Below are 17,726 nucleotides of genomic sequence, written 5' to 3'. Positions count from 1 at the left end.
GTCTCTGTTCTGGTTTTGGGGCGTTCAGGTCTTAGCCCTTCCTGATCATCTTCACCAGCAGTTTCTGTTTGCAATCCAGTACAATTTGTACCTACTGCCCCTCCAGGCCTTATGTTATTTTTCCATTGTCCTTAGATACAATCCGTTCGGAAACCAAATTTGACTACCTTGGTCTTATGCCTACCTTAGTGCCCCACTTTTCCACCTTGATGTCCTTCTGTGGGGCTCAACTCCTCCCCAGTGCAGACTCTCTTTGGGCCTAACCCATCCCGCTGTGGGGCATAACACTTGCCTGGACTCTCCGACCTGCGGCATTTATTGAGCTCTCGGCCAATTATCGCTAACAGACCAAATGTTTTGCTGTAAAAACTGAAAGAACTGCGGATGCTGTAAATCTGGAACAAAAACAGTAGTTGCTGGAAAAGCTCAGCAGGTCTGGCACCATCTCTGAAGAATACTCATGCCAAGTGACCCTTCCTCAGGACTGACTGTAGCTCGGAAAATGTTCGTTCATATGTAGGAGATTGGTGGGAAGGGTGTAAAGAGTAAGTGATAGGTGAGGATCAACCTCCGAGAGACAGAGAAAGCAGTTGGTTGATGACAATCTGTTTTTTTTTTTATGGACCATGCTCGCCAGAAGTTGCTGGAAAAGCTCAGCAGGTCTAGCAGCATCTGTAAAGAAAAAAAGAATCAGAGTTAAATTTTCCACAGAAGGGTCACCAGACCCAAAACATTGACTCTCATTTATCTTCACAGATGCTGCCTGATTTGCTGAACTTTTCCAGCAACTTCTGTTTTTGGTCCTGATTTTAGAACTTCGGCAGTTCTTTCGGTTTTTATCCAGAACGGTGAACAGCTGTTAATGGGCACTGTTAGTGATTAACAATAGGTCATGTGTAATGGCAAACAATGCGATAACAAATTTTGCTGTAACGGAAAAAGAACTAGCTAGAGAAATGCAACAGGTGTGCCAGGATCAAAATAGGAAATAAAAGTTACAATTTCAAACTTAGTGACTCTGTCAGAATTGAAGTCATTTCTACAAACTGAACTAACTACGGATGCTGTAAATCAGAAACAAAAAAAGAGAAGTTGCTGCAGCAGGCAAGTTTCAGGGGGTCGGGCAACATCTGTGATGACCAATCAGAGCTGATGAATCGCGTTTGGTGACGTTTCCTCTGAACTGAGAACTAGGAGGTTGTGATCTGCTGTTTGAGTTGACTTACCCAAGTGCAAATCCAATCATAGAATCCCGACAAAACTGAAGGAGGCCATTCGGCCCATCAGGCAACATAAACCCTCGGAACAGCAACCCATCCAGACCCACCCCTACCCTAGTCCCATAACCCTACATGTCCCATAACTAATCCACCTAACCTATACACCCATGAATATTATGAACCGTTTAGTACAGCCAATCCACCTGACCTGCACAACTTTGGACTGGTGGAAAGCAGAGCAGCCAGAGGAAACGCACAAAGGCACGGGGAGAATGTCCACACTCCACATAGACAGTTGCTCGAGGGCCGATTTGAACCCGGGTCCCAAGTGGAGTGAGGTAACAAAGTGTGGAGCTGGATGAACACAGCAGGCCAAACAGCACCTTAGGAGCACAAAAGCTGACGTTTCGGGCCCAGACCGTTCATCAGTGGTGTGAGTGAGCAGTGCTAACCCCTAAAACACTGTAAATTCTTATTACATCCTATGCAATTTGTTAATCCGAGGAAGGGTCAGCTGAGCCAAAACATGAGCTCTGATTTCTTCACAGCCGCTGCCAGAGCTGCTGAGATTTTTCTGCAACTTCTGTGTATTTCTGAAGTTATTTCTGGTTATTACAATCATTGTTCCGCTCTTGTTCGTATTTTTATCAGAGGTTGGTAATAATGCCCGACTTTTTTATTTAAACCACAATTCTACATGAGACAGAAATCAGTCTATCTCTATTAACAGACGACCAGCCTGCCCTGATATTTCACCAGTTTGAATGACATTTACCGTATCGCTACGTTATCTGCCAGACTGACTACATCTCTCTCTCTCTCTCTCTCCCTTTCTTTTGCTGCGTCGTCACTTTACAGCCTTGGGTTCTCAACTTTTAAGCCTATAACTTGAGAAACTGATGCTCGATGTCTGTTTTCCATCTATCTTCACTCTCCAAGTACCTTCATTGATGTTTAGTGAGGATTTCATATTAGTGCCAGAGACTGTGCTCAAATCCTGGAAATTTATTACACTTAAATCCTCTCTAAACTGTGAAAGTGCTCGAAAATTAAATATATTTTCAGAGGAAACTATAAAACACACATGGAGCTATGAATTGAATTATTGGCAATATTTCAGCCGTGTGTTGGATTATTGAGTTAAAAAACACTGCCAATTGTTCAAATCTGAAAGATTAACAGTGAATGCAAGAGATGCTCAGCAAGGCAGAACATATTCTGGCAAATACACACACTACAAGATCACCAATGGAATGGGGAGGAGATTACTTGAATAACTTCTGAGACAGGGACAATTGCAAAACGTGGGAATCACTGGGAGGAGAACAGTGGGATCGAGACACATGACTGGGTCAGAGAATGAGTTCAGCATGGTGAAGCTCCTTGAGGTATTCACCTTGGACTGTCCCACTCACAGGCAGGGCTGGGTTTAGGGTAAGGGGCTGACAAGCTGGAAGATTTCTGTGTGAACTGGGCAGGGCTGGGGTTGTGAGTGACAGACCTGGGTGATATCAAAGCCTGAAAAGCCTCTGCTCCTCCTTTTCCTTGTGGAAGTCTCATTTGAGTCACTTTCGTAAGAGTTTCTGAATTCTCTGTCTCTATCCTGGTATTGTACAACGATTGCAGGTCGCAAAGGAGAACATTTGAGTTAGCAGGCTGTGGAATTATTTGCAACTCCTCGCAGTTGAGCCCAAAACTTTGAATGTTTTCTAAAAGGAGTTACATATAGTTCCAAGGACTGAAGGGATGAGAAGTTATTGGGAGAAAACCAGAACAGGGTACTAAATAGTCGAAAGGCACACAGTGCCGCATGGCCTCTACACACTCCTGTTTTCCAATTATCTATAATAACCAGGAAAATGGGGACAAATGACCAGAATTAAACAGAGAACCATGGATGTAAACAGAATGTGGGAATCACTGGGAAGGAAACATCAGGAAAAGGTTTAGAGAATGGATACTGCCCGGGGGGGTGCAATTCTGCACTGAATCTGCCCAGAGCAGTGAAGCCCACCAAGGTCAATCGCCCAAGTCCATTCAGTGTTTACGTTGTAACAGGTAGGATATCACTATTCCTCAGTTGCTGGTTCTACAGAGACATATTTTGGACTGTCCCATCTCTGAGGATGGCTTGCTGAAGTTTCCTGAAGCTGCCAGCTGGTCAGTAGTTCTGTGAGCTGGGCGGCATAAGGGGTGATTGCTCATTCTCTTGCTTGTGGTGTTCCACTGGAGTCATGTTGGTGAGTGTTTCTAAACTCTCTCACCCCATCCCAGGAATGTATCTGGGTGAGGGTTTGATAATCTTGCTTCTCCTCATCTTTCCTGCTTCTCCCAGTCCCAGCACTAGGCTGCAGACTTCAGGGGGTGATTGTTGCTTGTTAGTTTGTTTATTTGTGGAGTACTTTCAACTGCAGTGGAGGTGGAGAAGAAACTTTTGGTTTTAACTCTGACCTCAGGTAGATCCACCAATTATAAATTTGTGATTGTCAAGGGAGGGAAATTCTAGTGGAGATTGAAATTTTAAAGTGGCATTGTTTAATCAGCACTAATTATGCTGGTTTTGTTACATTTTTCACCAACATTTTAAATAAACACCATTCTTAAATCTGGAAAATCTTGTGTAGAGCAAGACCTAAAGATATTTTCAAATGCAAGGTGCCTGTTAATCAGGTAACACAGGCCACAGGAATTACTGCCATCCCTGTACTGAAGGTGCTCACATGATGCTTTCTTTGTAAGGGTTGTTACACTGCAGTGATGAACAAACTGTGATATATTTATAAGTCAACAAAAACTATTGGCATTAACATATCCTGACTATGAAGAAACTTTCACGAACATTACACATATTATATCACAAGTCTTGTTACTGAGGAATATAGAGCAGATGCACAAGATCATTGAAAAAGATGTCAGCTCAGAGGACAATCTTGAAAAGAGGAGAGTCAGTGAGATTCATGGAGATAATTGCAGACCATATGGTCTAAAGTCTAGGTCAGTAATATATATATATATCCGGATGCTGTTCGACCTGCTATGATTTTCAGTAATTTCTGTCTTTAGTTCAGATTTCCAGCATTTTGCTTCTGCACTTGTTTTATTTAGAGGGACCAAAGAGTTTAGGGAGAAAATGGGAACAGTCGAGTTGAGTTTTAAATCTATCATATGCCTCCATCAGTACTGCTCCTTCCAACGCTGCCTCTCATTTGTTGTTTTGTGCAAACATTGACTGGCTTTAATGACAATCCAAAAGTTTATTACAGTAAATTTTCTCTCCAAGTATCAGCACCACAAATGATCAGATGAATTTCTGTCAATTTCACAACCGGTGTATGTTCTTCCTCTTTCTTTCTCTCACATTTTTTATTTCCTATTTGAATGGTTGATTTATTATTAAACAATTCAAACGAAGTTACATTCAGCTCAGTCAGTCATTCTGTTTATCGGAACCTAATTATCAGAGGATTTTGAACAGGAAACAGCAGCATTCACAATGTCAAAAGATCAGTGCAGTAACACTAGGGAGAGACTGTGGAAAAACGTGGATTGCTGGAAAGGAATTCTTTACTCATCCCAGCTGGAAATTCACCAACACAGTCACGTGGAGAAAGAGACTGTGGAAAGATATGGATTGCTAGAAGGGAATTCTTTATCCGTCCTAGCTGGAAAATCACCAAAATGGTCACACTGGGGAGAAGGGATAGTACGAGCTACTGATGCTGGGCAATCTGAGACAACAAGGTGTAGAGCTCGATGAACACAGCAGGCCAAGCAGCATCAGAGGAGCAGGAAAACTGACATTTTGGGTCTGGACCCTTCTTCAGATTTCTGACCCAAAACATCAGCTTTCCTGCTGCTCTGCTGCTTGGCCTGCTGTGATCATCCAGCTCTACACCATGTTATCTCACACAGGGGAGAAGCTGTTCACTTGCTCTGAACGTAGAAGGGAATTCACTCAGTCAACAAGCCTGCTGTCACCAGCAACTTCACACTGGAGAGAAACCATTCACCTGCTCTGAATATAGAAAGGGATTCTCACAGTCATTCAGCCTGCTAACACGCCAATGAGTTCACTCTGAAGAGAGACTATTCACTTGTTCTGTGTGTGGGAAGGGATTTGTTTCGGAATTCATCCTGCTTATACACCAAAGAGTTCACACTGGAGAGAAACTGTTTATTTTGCATGTGGGAAGGGGTTCACTCAGTCATCCAACCTGCTAAGACACCAGCAAATTCATTAGTAACCTCATCTGAAGTATCTTTTCTGCTTATTCACACCAAGGAATGGACAATGGTCTTTGGCCGTTAAAATGTTAATACAATTGTCTAAGATAACAAAGCGTGGAGCTGGATGAATCATCTGCAGTTCTCATTATCTCTAATACAATTGTCTACCTTGACTGGATTTTGGAAATATTCACATTGTTCAAAACTGCTCATCAGTACAATGTGTGATCAGGGGTTTTCTAGTTCATCAGGACTGGTTAATCACCCATGCATTCACTGAATGATAGCAGGAGTTGGGTATTGATGGTAATGACATCCATCCCTCACCCTAACACTAACCCTAACCCTAAGCCTAACCCTATCTCTAAATCATGTTTTCTGGAGACTGTTTCTGAAGATGTTTGGAAACACCAGTTTGGTTACCTTAGGGGATAAGAAAAGATAGTATCAAATGGCTTACTGTTACACACATGGAAATCAAGACCATCTCACATCTATGAGGCAGCTTGGTTTCGTTAGAAGGCTTTCCATCTGACCTAACTCCTCCATCCTCACTAGTAACAAGTATGATGATCTCATGGAGTTTCTTTGTGACTAAGAATGAGGCAATCTGATCAGATACTTCTGCTGCTACCTTCCCTACCACTATGTCAGATTGTCTCTTAAACTTGCCTGGCTGTGGTTATGATCCTGCATCATTGTATAGTGTTGTTCATATTTCCTGTGTTGGCTTGTCAATGCTCCTGGTATCACATATAGATTTTTGCATAAAGAGCTGACAGTGTAACAGTTTAGCTCTTTCCTTCTATAAACAACAGTAGAACCGTACTCCAACACATTTGTAAAATCATGGTCTTCCATATTTCCCTGACTTACTTATTACAGTCAAACCACAGGATCAACCCTAGTTCAATTAAGAATTCAGGATGGCATGCCAGGAACAGCAGCATGAATACTTAAAAATGAGATGTCAACCCGGTGAAGCTACCAAAGAGGACTACTTGCATTCCAAACAGCATATGCTGCGAGTGATAGGCAGAGCTAAGTAATTCCATTAACAACGGAACATATCTAAGATCTGCTGTCCAGCAACATCTGGTCATCAGGGATGGTCGACAATGCAACAGCTCACTGGAGGAGGAGGCTGCACAAATATCCCCAACCACAACGATGGAAGAGTACAGCATATTGGTGAAAATTATCTGGCTAAACCATTCAGAATAAACCTTCACCCAGAAGTGTTGAGTGGATGATTTATATCAACTTCCTCCAGAGGTGCTCAGCATTACAGATACCAGTCTTCAGCCAATACAATTCACTTAACGTGATACCATGAAATGGCTGGATTCTACGTTCACAGAACTTGCTGCTCCCCCAAGCCAAACTCTTCCAGTACAGTTATGACACTGAACATTGCCCAGGTATGCCCTGTAAACACACAAAAAAGGACAAATCCAACCCAGGAAATTATTGCCCCTTCAGTCTGCCTCTTGATCATCACCATAGCAATGAAATGTGTCATCACCAGTGCTCACAAGCAGTACTTGCTTAGCAACAACATGCTCATTGATACCCAGTTTTGATTCCATCAGGGCTGCTCAGCTCCTGACCCTGTTACAACCTTTGTTCACATATGGACAAAAGAGCTGAGTTCAAGAAGTAGGGTGAGAATGACAGTCCTTGACATTAGGATTTCATTTAATTTGGTTTGGTGTCAAGAATCCTGAGAAAAACTGCCATCAATGTGAAATAACAAGGTGTAAAGCTGGATGAACACAGCAGGCCAAGCAGCATCAGAGGAGCAGGAAGGCTTACGTTTCGGGCCTAGACCCTTCTTCAGAAAATGTGAAGTGAGGCAAGTTCTTTGTGGAATGAAGTCATGTCTGGCACATTGGAAAATGGCTGTGCTGAAAATGTGATTGCTGGAGGTCAGTCATCTAGTTGTCTTTGATAACCTCATCAGTGATTGTCCTGCCATCAATAGGTCAGAAATGGGGATGTTCACTGATGACTGCACAACAGTCTGCATTATTCTCGTGTACTGAAGCAGTCCGTGTTCAAATGCAGCAAGAGCTGAGCAATATGAAGTGACAAGACACATTCATGCTGCGCAAATGCCAGGCAATGGCATTCTCCAACAAGAGACAACCTAAACATCAACTCTCTGCATTGGATGTAGCTATGTACAAAATACAAATAGATGCCAGTCCGAATGGTTTAGGAACAGCACTGGTGTAAGTACAAGCTGAGAGATATTACATCAAAGAGCAGATCTCTGACATTTATCAAGGAGAGATTCTCAGAGGAAGAGTCATCTGAATTTGTGTCGGCGGGTGAAAGGTTTCACATAGTCATGTTCCCTCTTGAGTTTGGTTTAGAGATGGATCATAAGTGGTGAGGAATGATTCAATCTCTCAGATTGAATCCTTGTGTCAGAAGTAAAAGTTGGGATTTGGAAACTCCCAGAGAAATAGAAAGTAGCAATGGCCGAGTGGCATCATCACTGGACTGTCAATCTAACAGTGATCCAGATAATGTTCTGGGGGGCCCAGTTCAAATCCAGCTGTTACAGATGTTGGATATCTGTCTTTAGTTCAGATCTCTAGCATTTAACTTCTGCACTTGTTTTATTTCGGAGGAATCAAAGAGTTTGGGGAGAAAATGGGAACAGTCAAGTTGAGTTTTTCTTCCATAATATGCCTCCTTCGTGCTCTATCTCCCAAGTCTGCCTCTCATTGGCTGTTTTGTGCAAACACTGAATGGTTTTAATGACAATCAAGCAGTTTATCTGGTAGTTTTTCCTTCCAAGTATCAGCTCCATAAACATCCAATTAATTTCTCTCAATTTCACAACCTTTGTATATTCTGCTGATTGTAACTGGGTCGTTAATCCAAAACCCTAGATTAGCATTTTGGGAATAGGTGTTCAATTCCTAACTCTGCAGGTGGTGAAATTTGAATTCATGAAAATTGAATTTGTGTAAAACCCATCAGATTCATGAAAGGAAATCTGCTGTCCTTACCTGGTCTGAAATACATGTGACGTCAGACTCAAAAGAATGTATTTGACTCTTAACTGTCCCTCTCAGCAATTAGGGATTGGCAAGAACATCCCTCACATCCTGAGAAAAGATAAGAAAGAACATCAATCTGGCATTCTGATCAGAGCAGACAGTTTATAGGATCGGATTTATGACGTCAGATTGTCATAACACAGTTGAGATTTGTTTCTGCTGCAACAAGTGGGTAATGTTCATATTCCTCCTACCAGACCATACCCTGACCTCATATTACTGGTTGAATTATTTGCCAAGGAGCTACCCAGTATGTAATATTGTGTTGTGTCATGTTACATTCTTCCTCAACTTAGAAACATGGCTTGTTATGAGCTGCAAATTTCAATATTAAGTTATTTGGTCCCAAATCTAAATATTCAAAAACAGAAAATGCTGGAACACACTCAGTATGCCATGCAGCAAATGTGCAGAGAGCAAAAGAAAAAAAACATGAATGTTTCAGATCTGTGGGATTTCATCAGATCTAGGAAATATTAGACGTCGAATAGACCTTGAGCAAGGTGTGGGTGGGACTGTGACAAAAGGAAGGTCTGTGACACAATGGAAGGCAGTAGAGACTCAATGACAGGAACATTAGTCCACTGGAAAATCAATAAAGAAACAAAAGATGTATCACAAGCAGATGTATTGCTGACTGAAAGAAATAAATGAAAACAGCAAAGAAAATGAAACAAAATGTGGACAGTGTTTAATCACTGAAATTGGTATACACAATGTTGAGTCCAGAGGCTATTAGTTTGGATGAAGGAAGCTGGGTAAGTCAGAGGATTGTTACCTGGAGCCACTATTGCTCCTGGATCAAACAGTAAAATTTTAGATCAGAACAGATGGCATCAAGGTGAAGTAATTGCTACCTGTCAGCGTCTCTTCCCGAGCCATGTCTATACATTGGTAACCCATGGAGACAGAGCTCAGGAACAAGAATAGGTTTGCATTCATAGGCCATTGCGAGGGGAATTGAGTGGGAATGGTTCACAGGCCATTGTGAGGGCGACAGAATGTGGGTGGTTTCAGATGATGTTGTTATGGGAACAAGGTAGGGCTGAGTTCAGAGGCTGGTGCTGGGGGAGTATAGAAGGATTGCATTCACAGCCCGTTACGAGGGGAATACAGTGGGGATGCCTTGACCAAGAAGGGTTCACAGTCCTTTTTTGGGGCAACAGAATGAGGATGGGTTCGCAGTCTTTTGATAGAATTGAGTGGGATGGGTTCACAGGCCGTTTCTCATGTAACAGCTTAGAGATGGGTTCACAGACTATTGCTAAGGGAATACCCTGGGGACGGATTCACAGGTCTTTGCCAGGGGATAAAATAAGGATGGGTTCACAAGCTATTTCCAGTCGAATAGAATGTGGTTGGGTTCAGAGGTCTTTGCAAGGGGAACAGTGCGGGGATGAGTTCAGGGGTTGTTGCTAGAGGAGCAGATTTGGGATTTGTTCACAGACCGTTGCTGGGGGAAACTGAAGTGGTTTGCACCACAGCGCCTCCTAATTATTGGCTTGATTACTTCCTGTTATTTGCGTACAATATGAGACTAATCCAAGACAATGCTGTTTCCTAATCTGTCACCATTTTAAAGTGGGGCATTCTGTTTTGTTTTCTTTTCTTCTTGCAAACACAAAGAACAATACAACAAAGGAACAGTCCCTTCGGCCCACAAAACCTGCACTGATTCCAATCCTTACACAGACCCACTATGTATCTGCCAAGAGGGTTTCCAGCCCTCAGTTCACCTCCAGCTCATGTGTCTATCAAGATATGCCTTAAACATTGCTAACATGCCTGCGTTCACCACCTCCACTGGCAGTGTGTTCCAGGCACTCTCAAACCTCTGAGTGAAACATTTCACTGCATTTCACTTTGAATGTCTGTCCTCTTGGTGTTGACCATTCCAACCTGCGTGAAAGTCTCTGACTACCCATCATATCTATGCCACTCGTAATTTTGTAGATCTGTCAGATAATGCCTCAGCCTCTGTCCTTCCAACAAAATAATCTGGGTTTATTGAAGATTTCCTCATAAGGAAACCTCTCCAAACCAAGCAATGTCCTAATAAACCTTTTCTGCACCCCCTCCAAAGCATCCACGTTGTTCTGTTAGTGTTGCAACCAGAACTGCATGCAATATTTCAAATGTGGCCTGTCTACAGTTTTGTACAACTGTAACATAATTTGCCAAATTTGATATTCAATGCCCTGACAATGAAGGCAAGTGCCTTCTTGAGCACCTTCTCCATCTGTGCAGCCACTTCCAGGGATCTGTGGACCTGTGTGCCCAGACCCCTCTGTATGTCAGTGCTCCTCAAGGTTCTACCAATTATTGTATAATTCGTCCCTGAATCCGATCTTCCGAAAAGCATCACCTCTTGTATATACGGATTAAACTCAACCTGCCATTTCCCTGTCCATATCTGCAATCTATCTATATCCCACTGTATCCTTTGACAGTCCCCCTCACTATCTGCAGCTCCACCAATTTAGGCATCATCCGCATCTTACCAATCAGATCACCTACATTTTTCTCCAGATCATCTATATATATTACATACAACAAAGGTCCCAGCACTGATCCCTTTGGAACATGACAAGTTACTGATCTCCGTTCTGAAAAGCATCACTTCCACCTCTAATGTCTGTGTATTATGGCCAAGTTAATACATAAGTTTCTGTATAAATTTAGCCAGCACACCCTGAGTCCCATGAGATGCTATCATTTCTAACAACTTGCCAAGTGGTCCCTCATCTAATGCCTTACTAATGTCTATGTTGACAGCTTCCAACATGAATCTCATTTCACCACATTAATTCGTGAGTTTTGAGAAGATTTGTAGCTCAGGTTGAGGTTCTGGATGTGCGTTTGCTCGCTGAACTGGAAGGTTAGTTTATGGTGATATACCTATACAGCGTATTCAAAAAGAATGGGTACCCTATGAACACAGTCTGCCGATTTCTCAGCAATAAACCCAAACAAACAGACAAAACGGACCCAGAAACCACAACCACTCTCCCCTACATCAAAGGCATCTCGGAAATGACTGCCAGACTACTCGGACCTCTTGGCATCAGGTAGCACACAAACCCACCAACACACTAAAACAGCAGCTAATGAACTTAAAAGACCCTATACAGACAACAAGCAAAACGAATGTCATTTACAAAATACCTTGCCAGAACTGTGACAAACAGTACATTGGACAAACAGGTGGAAAGCTAGCCACCAGGATACATGAACATCAACTAGCCACAAAAACGACATGACCCACTATCACTCGTATCCTTACATACAGATGAGGAAGGACACCACTTTGATTCGGACAACACATCCATCCTAGGACAAGCCAAACAGAGACACGCACGAGAATTCCTAGAAGCACGGCATTCCAACTGGAACTCGATCAACAAACATGGATTTGGAGCCAATCTACCATCCTCTGAGAAAAAGAACAGAAAATGACATCACCAACGCAGGAAATGACATCACCAACCCAAGGAAACCTAAACAGATAAATAGAAAGCGGGACATAACACCAGCGCTTCGTCGGAGGCTCACTGATGATGTTACCTAGAATGGTGATGAAATGTCTGAAAACTAACCTTCCAGCTCAGCGAGCAAACTCACATCCAGAACCACATTAATTCTTATCTGCCAATGTCTTAAATAGAATTCACACAGTAAAGTAGACAATATGATGAGATGTAGAAAACCCTGTGACACTCATACAGTTTGAGAGTCATAGAGCAGTACATTATAGAAATGGGGTCGTCAGTCAAACTCATCCATGGCAGCCAGAAATCCTAAACCAATCGAATTCCGTTTGTCAGAATTTCATCCACATCCCTCTAAACCCTTCCTACTCATATACCCATCCAGATGACTCTTAAATGTTGTAATTACACCAGTTTCTACCACCTCCTGTGGCAACTCATTCCAGACACACACCACAGTCTGTATGAAAATTTTGCCTTTTGGTCTGTGTTAAATCTTTCCCCTCTCACCTTAAACCTATATCCTCCATTTTGGCTCCTCCGAATCGGCCTTGGTTATTCATCCTAATCATGCCCCTCATGGTTTATCAACTTCTATAAGGTCACCCCTCAACCTCCCACACTCCAGGGAAAATAACCTCACCCCATTCAGCCTCCCAATACATCAAACCCTCCAACCCTGGCAACATTCTTATGAATCTTTTCTGAACCCTTTCAAATTTCAGAGATAATTTCCTCTTGCAGGAAGACCAGAATTGAATGTAGTGTTCCAAAAGGGGCCAAATCAAGGTCTGTACAGCCACAACACGAGGTCCCAATTCAATACACTCACCAATAAAAGCAAGCATACAAAATACCTTCTTCATTATCCTGTCTATCTGCGGCTCCACTCTCAAGGAACTAAGAACCTGCACCCGAAAGTCTGTCTTTTCATTAGCACTCCCTATGACCTTATCATTGAGTGCACCAGTGCTGCCTTGACTTGCCTTATCAAAATTCAGCACCTCAAACTGATCTAAGTTAAATTCCATCTGCCACTCCTCAGCCCATTCACCCATCTGTTGTACTTTGATATAACTGTCTTTGCTGTCCACTACACCATCAACGTTGGTGTCATCTCTATCACAGTCAAGAATTCAGGAATGTGTCTGTGTGTGTTTGTGTGTGTGTTGGGGGAGGGTGGTGTGTGATGGAGACAGTTTAGACTGAGTTTGACGTTGCATCTCCGCTCGCATTATGGCTGTCCTTCAAATTTTAATGTGACATCATGAGAGCTCCCTGTGCAGTCCCTGTCCTGGGACTGTTTGATACATGAGATTTAAAATGATATTTTGTGCTTGTTACTGAACTATATCATGTTTATATCTCTATATAAACATCTAGTATGTTGTAAATTTACATGCTTAAATATATTCAGTACGTGATTAAAACTCTGAAAGTGTTTCAGGCTATTTTTAGATATTAAGGTGATGAACCAAGTTCTAGGTCCAGAAACAACAAGAAACTTTTTTTCTCCAGCTACCCCAACAGTTTCCATTATTCTCTTGAATTCTTCAACCATCTCCCATCCTTCTAACTTTCAGCAATACAGCCCTGGGTTTGTGTCATTTTATTCCCTTTGCATTGAACCCTTGCTGTCCAGCTGTCATTCTGCTGAATCAAAGTTGCACACAAATACACATGAATTCCCCAGTCTTTCTTGCCTTTCCCTATTTATAAAGTCAATGTCAGTGCTGTGGTAACATGAAATGGCTGCCATGAACAAACATAAAGTGGCTGAGTTTAAGCCTCCCCAAATGCTCCTCATTCACACCCTCCCCTCTTCCGTTTTCACTCTCCCGATATTCCTCTTAACACGTTTCAATGCCTCCCAGTTTTGCTGCTCTGTCTACCTCCCAGAGGTGTGTTTCCCAATTTTGCCCCACCCTCACAGTACTTTACCACATCACATATTTTGTGCTCACCAAAGCAATATTGCCCCTCTCAGATATTGCACTGCCACTGCACAAACATTTTGCCCCAGACCCACCAAAATTGTTCCCCAAATATTGTGTTTCCCCAATTCAGTTCCCCCAAATATTACCCCCAAATTTTGCCCTCCATCCCAAGATTGGAACTCACCCCAATTTGTGTCTCTCAAATATTGCCTCCCCTCACACAGATTTTTGTGCATGATACACTTAGGGACAGACGGTGGGAGGGGACAGAAGGAGCCAGGGACAGTCAGAGGGAGAGGTAGGAAGGAATAAAATGGAGGGACAAGGAGAAACAGACGGAGGGGGACAGACAGACAGAGAGTTGGACAGACAGCAGGAGAGGGAGGTAGGGAGGGAGACAGAGAATCAGATAAACAGAGGGTAAAAGAAAGAAAATTTGAGAGGAGAAAAGAGAGTTGACAGAAGGAGAGGAAAAAAAAACATGGGCAAGAGGGAGAGAGAGGGACAAAAGGAGAATCCCAGTGCAATAATTGTTCAGCACCATTCCTGGCACTGAGTATAAATATACTCCCATGGAGAGAGGCAGGGGTAGAAAGAAACAGACAGACAGAGAATGAAAGCCCCCGGGAGAGAGTCAGAGAGATAGAGAGACACATGTTGACAGAATGAAACCCCCGGGAAGAGAGGCAGAAGGATATAAAGACACAGGAAGATGGAAAATGAAATCCCCAAGGAAAGAGATAGTGTGATAGAGAGACACAGGCAGACGGAAAGTGAAATCCCCTGGGGGAGAAAGACAGAGAGAGAGAGAGAGAGAGAGAGAGAGAGAGAGAGAGAGAGAGAGAGAGAGAGAGAGAGAGAGAGAGAGACAGGCAGACATAGAGTGAAACCCCCTGGGAGACAGAGTGAAACCCCCAGGGAAACAGAGAGAGAGAGAGAAAGAAAGAAGCCTAGAGAGAGAAAAAGAAACCTCGAGAGAGATACAGAGAAAGATCACAGGGAGAGAAACAGTATAGGACTGAGACAGAGAGAGATCAACAGACAACAGAGAGAGAGAAACAGAGGGATGAATAGATTGATTTGTTGTCACATGTACTGAAACACAGTGAAATGTTTTGTTTATGAGTGGTACAGGCGGATCCAGACAAAGTCAGCATGGTTTACAAAAAGGAAGTCACACCTGAGGAAAACATTCAATTTAAAAAAAACACAAACACAATCACTGTAACTCCTGGGAAACTTGGGGTGCAACTCACAGCACTCATTTCCCACTGTAATCAGCTGACTCACGACACTCCTATTTTGCACCTCTTTTTGCTTCTGTCTCTGTCTCACCTTCAGCTGCCTCAGCCCAAATGAGATCCAAGGTCAATTCGTGCTTAATGCCAATACAGGCCAATGGCAAATCCAATGTTTGCCTGGAAAGAAAGCAGAAATAACATAAGACACAAGGTGTTACAATGTGATGGGTTTGTCGATGACAGGTGAAAGAGGGACTGAAATCTCATCTTCCTTATTGTCTCACGTACTAGTTAGATGAATGTACTCAGTGCACTTTACCCCTTCTACGTTTATTAATCTTGTGCTTGTGTTTAAGTTTTGAAAATGGCCTTGAACACGAGACAAGTGGAGCTGTAACAATGTTTTGGTATGCAGTGGCAAGAAAATACCGATCAGGCTTTTCCAAAATGGGTATCTTCTGAGATGGTGAGCCACATGGAAGAATATGAACTGTTTCACTGGGGGTCTCCATGTCTACTTACAAAGTCTGCTTGAAGTGACTAGAAACTTTGCTGAATTTGTAAGTTTATCAAGAGTAGTGCTGAAATACAGGGAAATTGCAAAGATTAGTCATTTGTGAAAAAGAAGTTGCAAGAATATATCCAACTGTTATAGACAAGCCAATTTATTTTGGTTGCTTGGAAAGTTGTAGAGACAACAGTGAAGGTAAAATGAAGAGTCACATGGGCAAAGATCAGTCAATTCATGAGAAGTAGCCATAAATTTCTTAAGGAAACATGATGTTACCTAACTTGCTGTTAATGACCTGTTTTTCCTTTTGAACATGTGAAATATGTTTGATTAGAGGAATACAGTTCATGCATGTCAGAGACTTCCAGAAAGTATGTGATTCAATGTTATAGAGCTGACCCATGAGTTTATGTTTCTGGGGAAAATAACCACAATAACAACACATGTACAAAATTAGCTGAGAGAAAGGAAATACAACTGTGGCACATGGATATTTTTCAGGATAGTTGAATGAATCTATTGAAATTCCCTCAGTGGCAATGTTGAGACCCTTGTTTTTCCAAATATATATTAGTACCCCAAACATAGGACTAGAGGGAACAGGATCAATATTTGTGCATGAGTAAGGATTCGGAGACAGAGAAAAATGTGAGCAGAATGGTCAAAAGAACAACACAGCAAAGGAACAGGCCCTTTGGGCCACCAAGACTGTGCTGATACATGATGCCTTTCTAAACTAAAAATCTTTTGTCCCTGTGCAATCCATATCACTTTATTCTCTGCCTATTCATATCTATCATATCTGCCTCTACCTCTGGCAGAGTATTCCAAGCACTTACAACCCTCTGTCAAAACGCTTGACTCTTACATCTCTTTTAAACGTACACCTTTTTGTCTTAAATTTAGGTCCCCTAGTAATTGACATTTCCACCTGAGAAACGACATGACTCTCCATTCAATTGATGCCTCTCATAATTTTTTGTAAACTTTTGTAATGTTAGTGGGGTGTGTGGATCAGAGGTGGATGAAGTTCAATGTGGACATGTGTAAGGCCATACATTTTGATGGGATGAAGGTACCTCAGCAATATAAAACAAAGGGCACAACTCAAAAGGGGTTGCAAGCTTAGAATGACCTGGGTATATGTGTGCATAAGTATTTGAACATAGAAGGACAGTTTAAAAGAGAATTTAATAGAGCCTATGATATTATATGATTTATTATTAGTGTTAATGAGTACAACAGCAAGGAGGTTCTTTCAAATTACTCAATGGCAATGAACAGGGTATTGTTTCTTGGTTTCATTCAGACACATTATGATTGCAGCAAGAGCAAGTGGCCAATTGTCTGGTTGGGTGGCTGGAGAAGCCCGGTTTATCCGTATGAAAGTCCAGGATAGAAACTCACAGCCCTGAGCAGATACCATTCTTAAATTGAGTGACTGCTGGCAATGCTGAGGGACATTGTACAGCAGGGGGGATAATCAGTCATCCTGAGCCATGAAGAGGGGATGTTGTGCACATCTGTCTTGGACTGACGGGCGGATTTTTGAAACTCCTTTTATCAGAGTTCACTGTGGCTGGTACACACAGCAAAACTCAAATCAAGTGAAATGATTATCTCTTCTGAATGTCTCACTCTGGCTGATGGAGATTGATTTTACAAACTAACTCATATAATTTCCAAAGAGTAACCTCGGTTACATCACCGAATTCCAAAGGATTTCCTCAATTTTGAAGCTACTCTCTGACATCTTTCCAGCTGCAGGTTCCAGCAGATTTTAATATTGAAATCGATAAGATTGTTTCAGGACTAAATATTTTTAATGGAGTCATTGATAATGCAGGGCTTTTATGGTTGTGCTCTGTTATTTGGGAGACATTCCATGTCTCTGCATCTGGAGTGACACCTTTGCTGTGGGATCTGAATCCATGTTCATCTATTGCTCTCTTTCACTAATGTTTGATGACTAGCATTGGAATGGTGGGTGGAGGGCACTCTTTCTGTGCTGTAAATCTATATAACTGA

At 42.2% G+C, this 17,726-nt stretch overlaps 1 long non-coding RNA gene across 6 annotated transcripts in view; it reads right to left on the bottom strand.

Moving 5' to 3' along the window:
* The window catches only part of LOC125453890 (uncharacterized), a 59,409-nt gene that overhangs the window by 33,556 nt on the left and 8,127 nt on the right, over positions 1 to 17,726 (bottom strand). For all 6 annotated transcript variants that reach the window (XR_009445902.1, XR_007247887.2, XR_009445904.1 and 3 more), the window contains 2 exons: positions 15,282 to 15,364; positions 8,471 to 8,569 (listed from right to left, as the gene is read on the bottom strand). This is a non-coding gene — a long non-coding RNA (uncharacterized LOC125453890). The remainder of the gene's footprint in view (positions 1 to 8,470; positions 8,570 to 15,281; positions 15,365 to 17,726) is intronic.

Source organism: Stegostoma tigrinum, chromosome 7 (assembly GCF_030684315.1).
Source record: "Stegostoma tigrinum isolate sSteTig4 chromosome 7, sSteTig4.hap1, whole genome shotgun sequence".
NCBI classification, from domain to species: domain Eukaryota; kingdom Metazoa; phylum Chordata; class Chondrichthyes; order Orectolobiformes; family Stegostomatidae; genus Stegostoma; species Stegostoma tigrinum.
The sequence above is the reverse complement of the archived record's forward strand: the minus strand, read 5'-3'. Positions and strand labels throughout refer to the sequence as shown.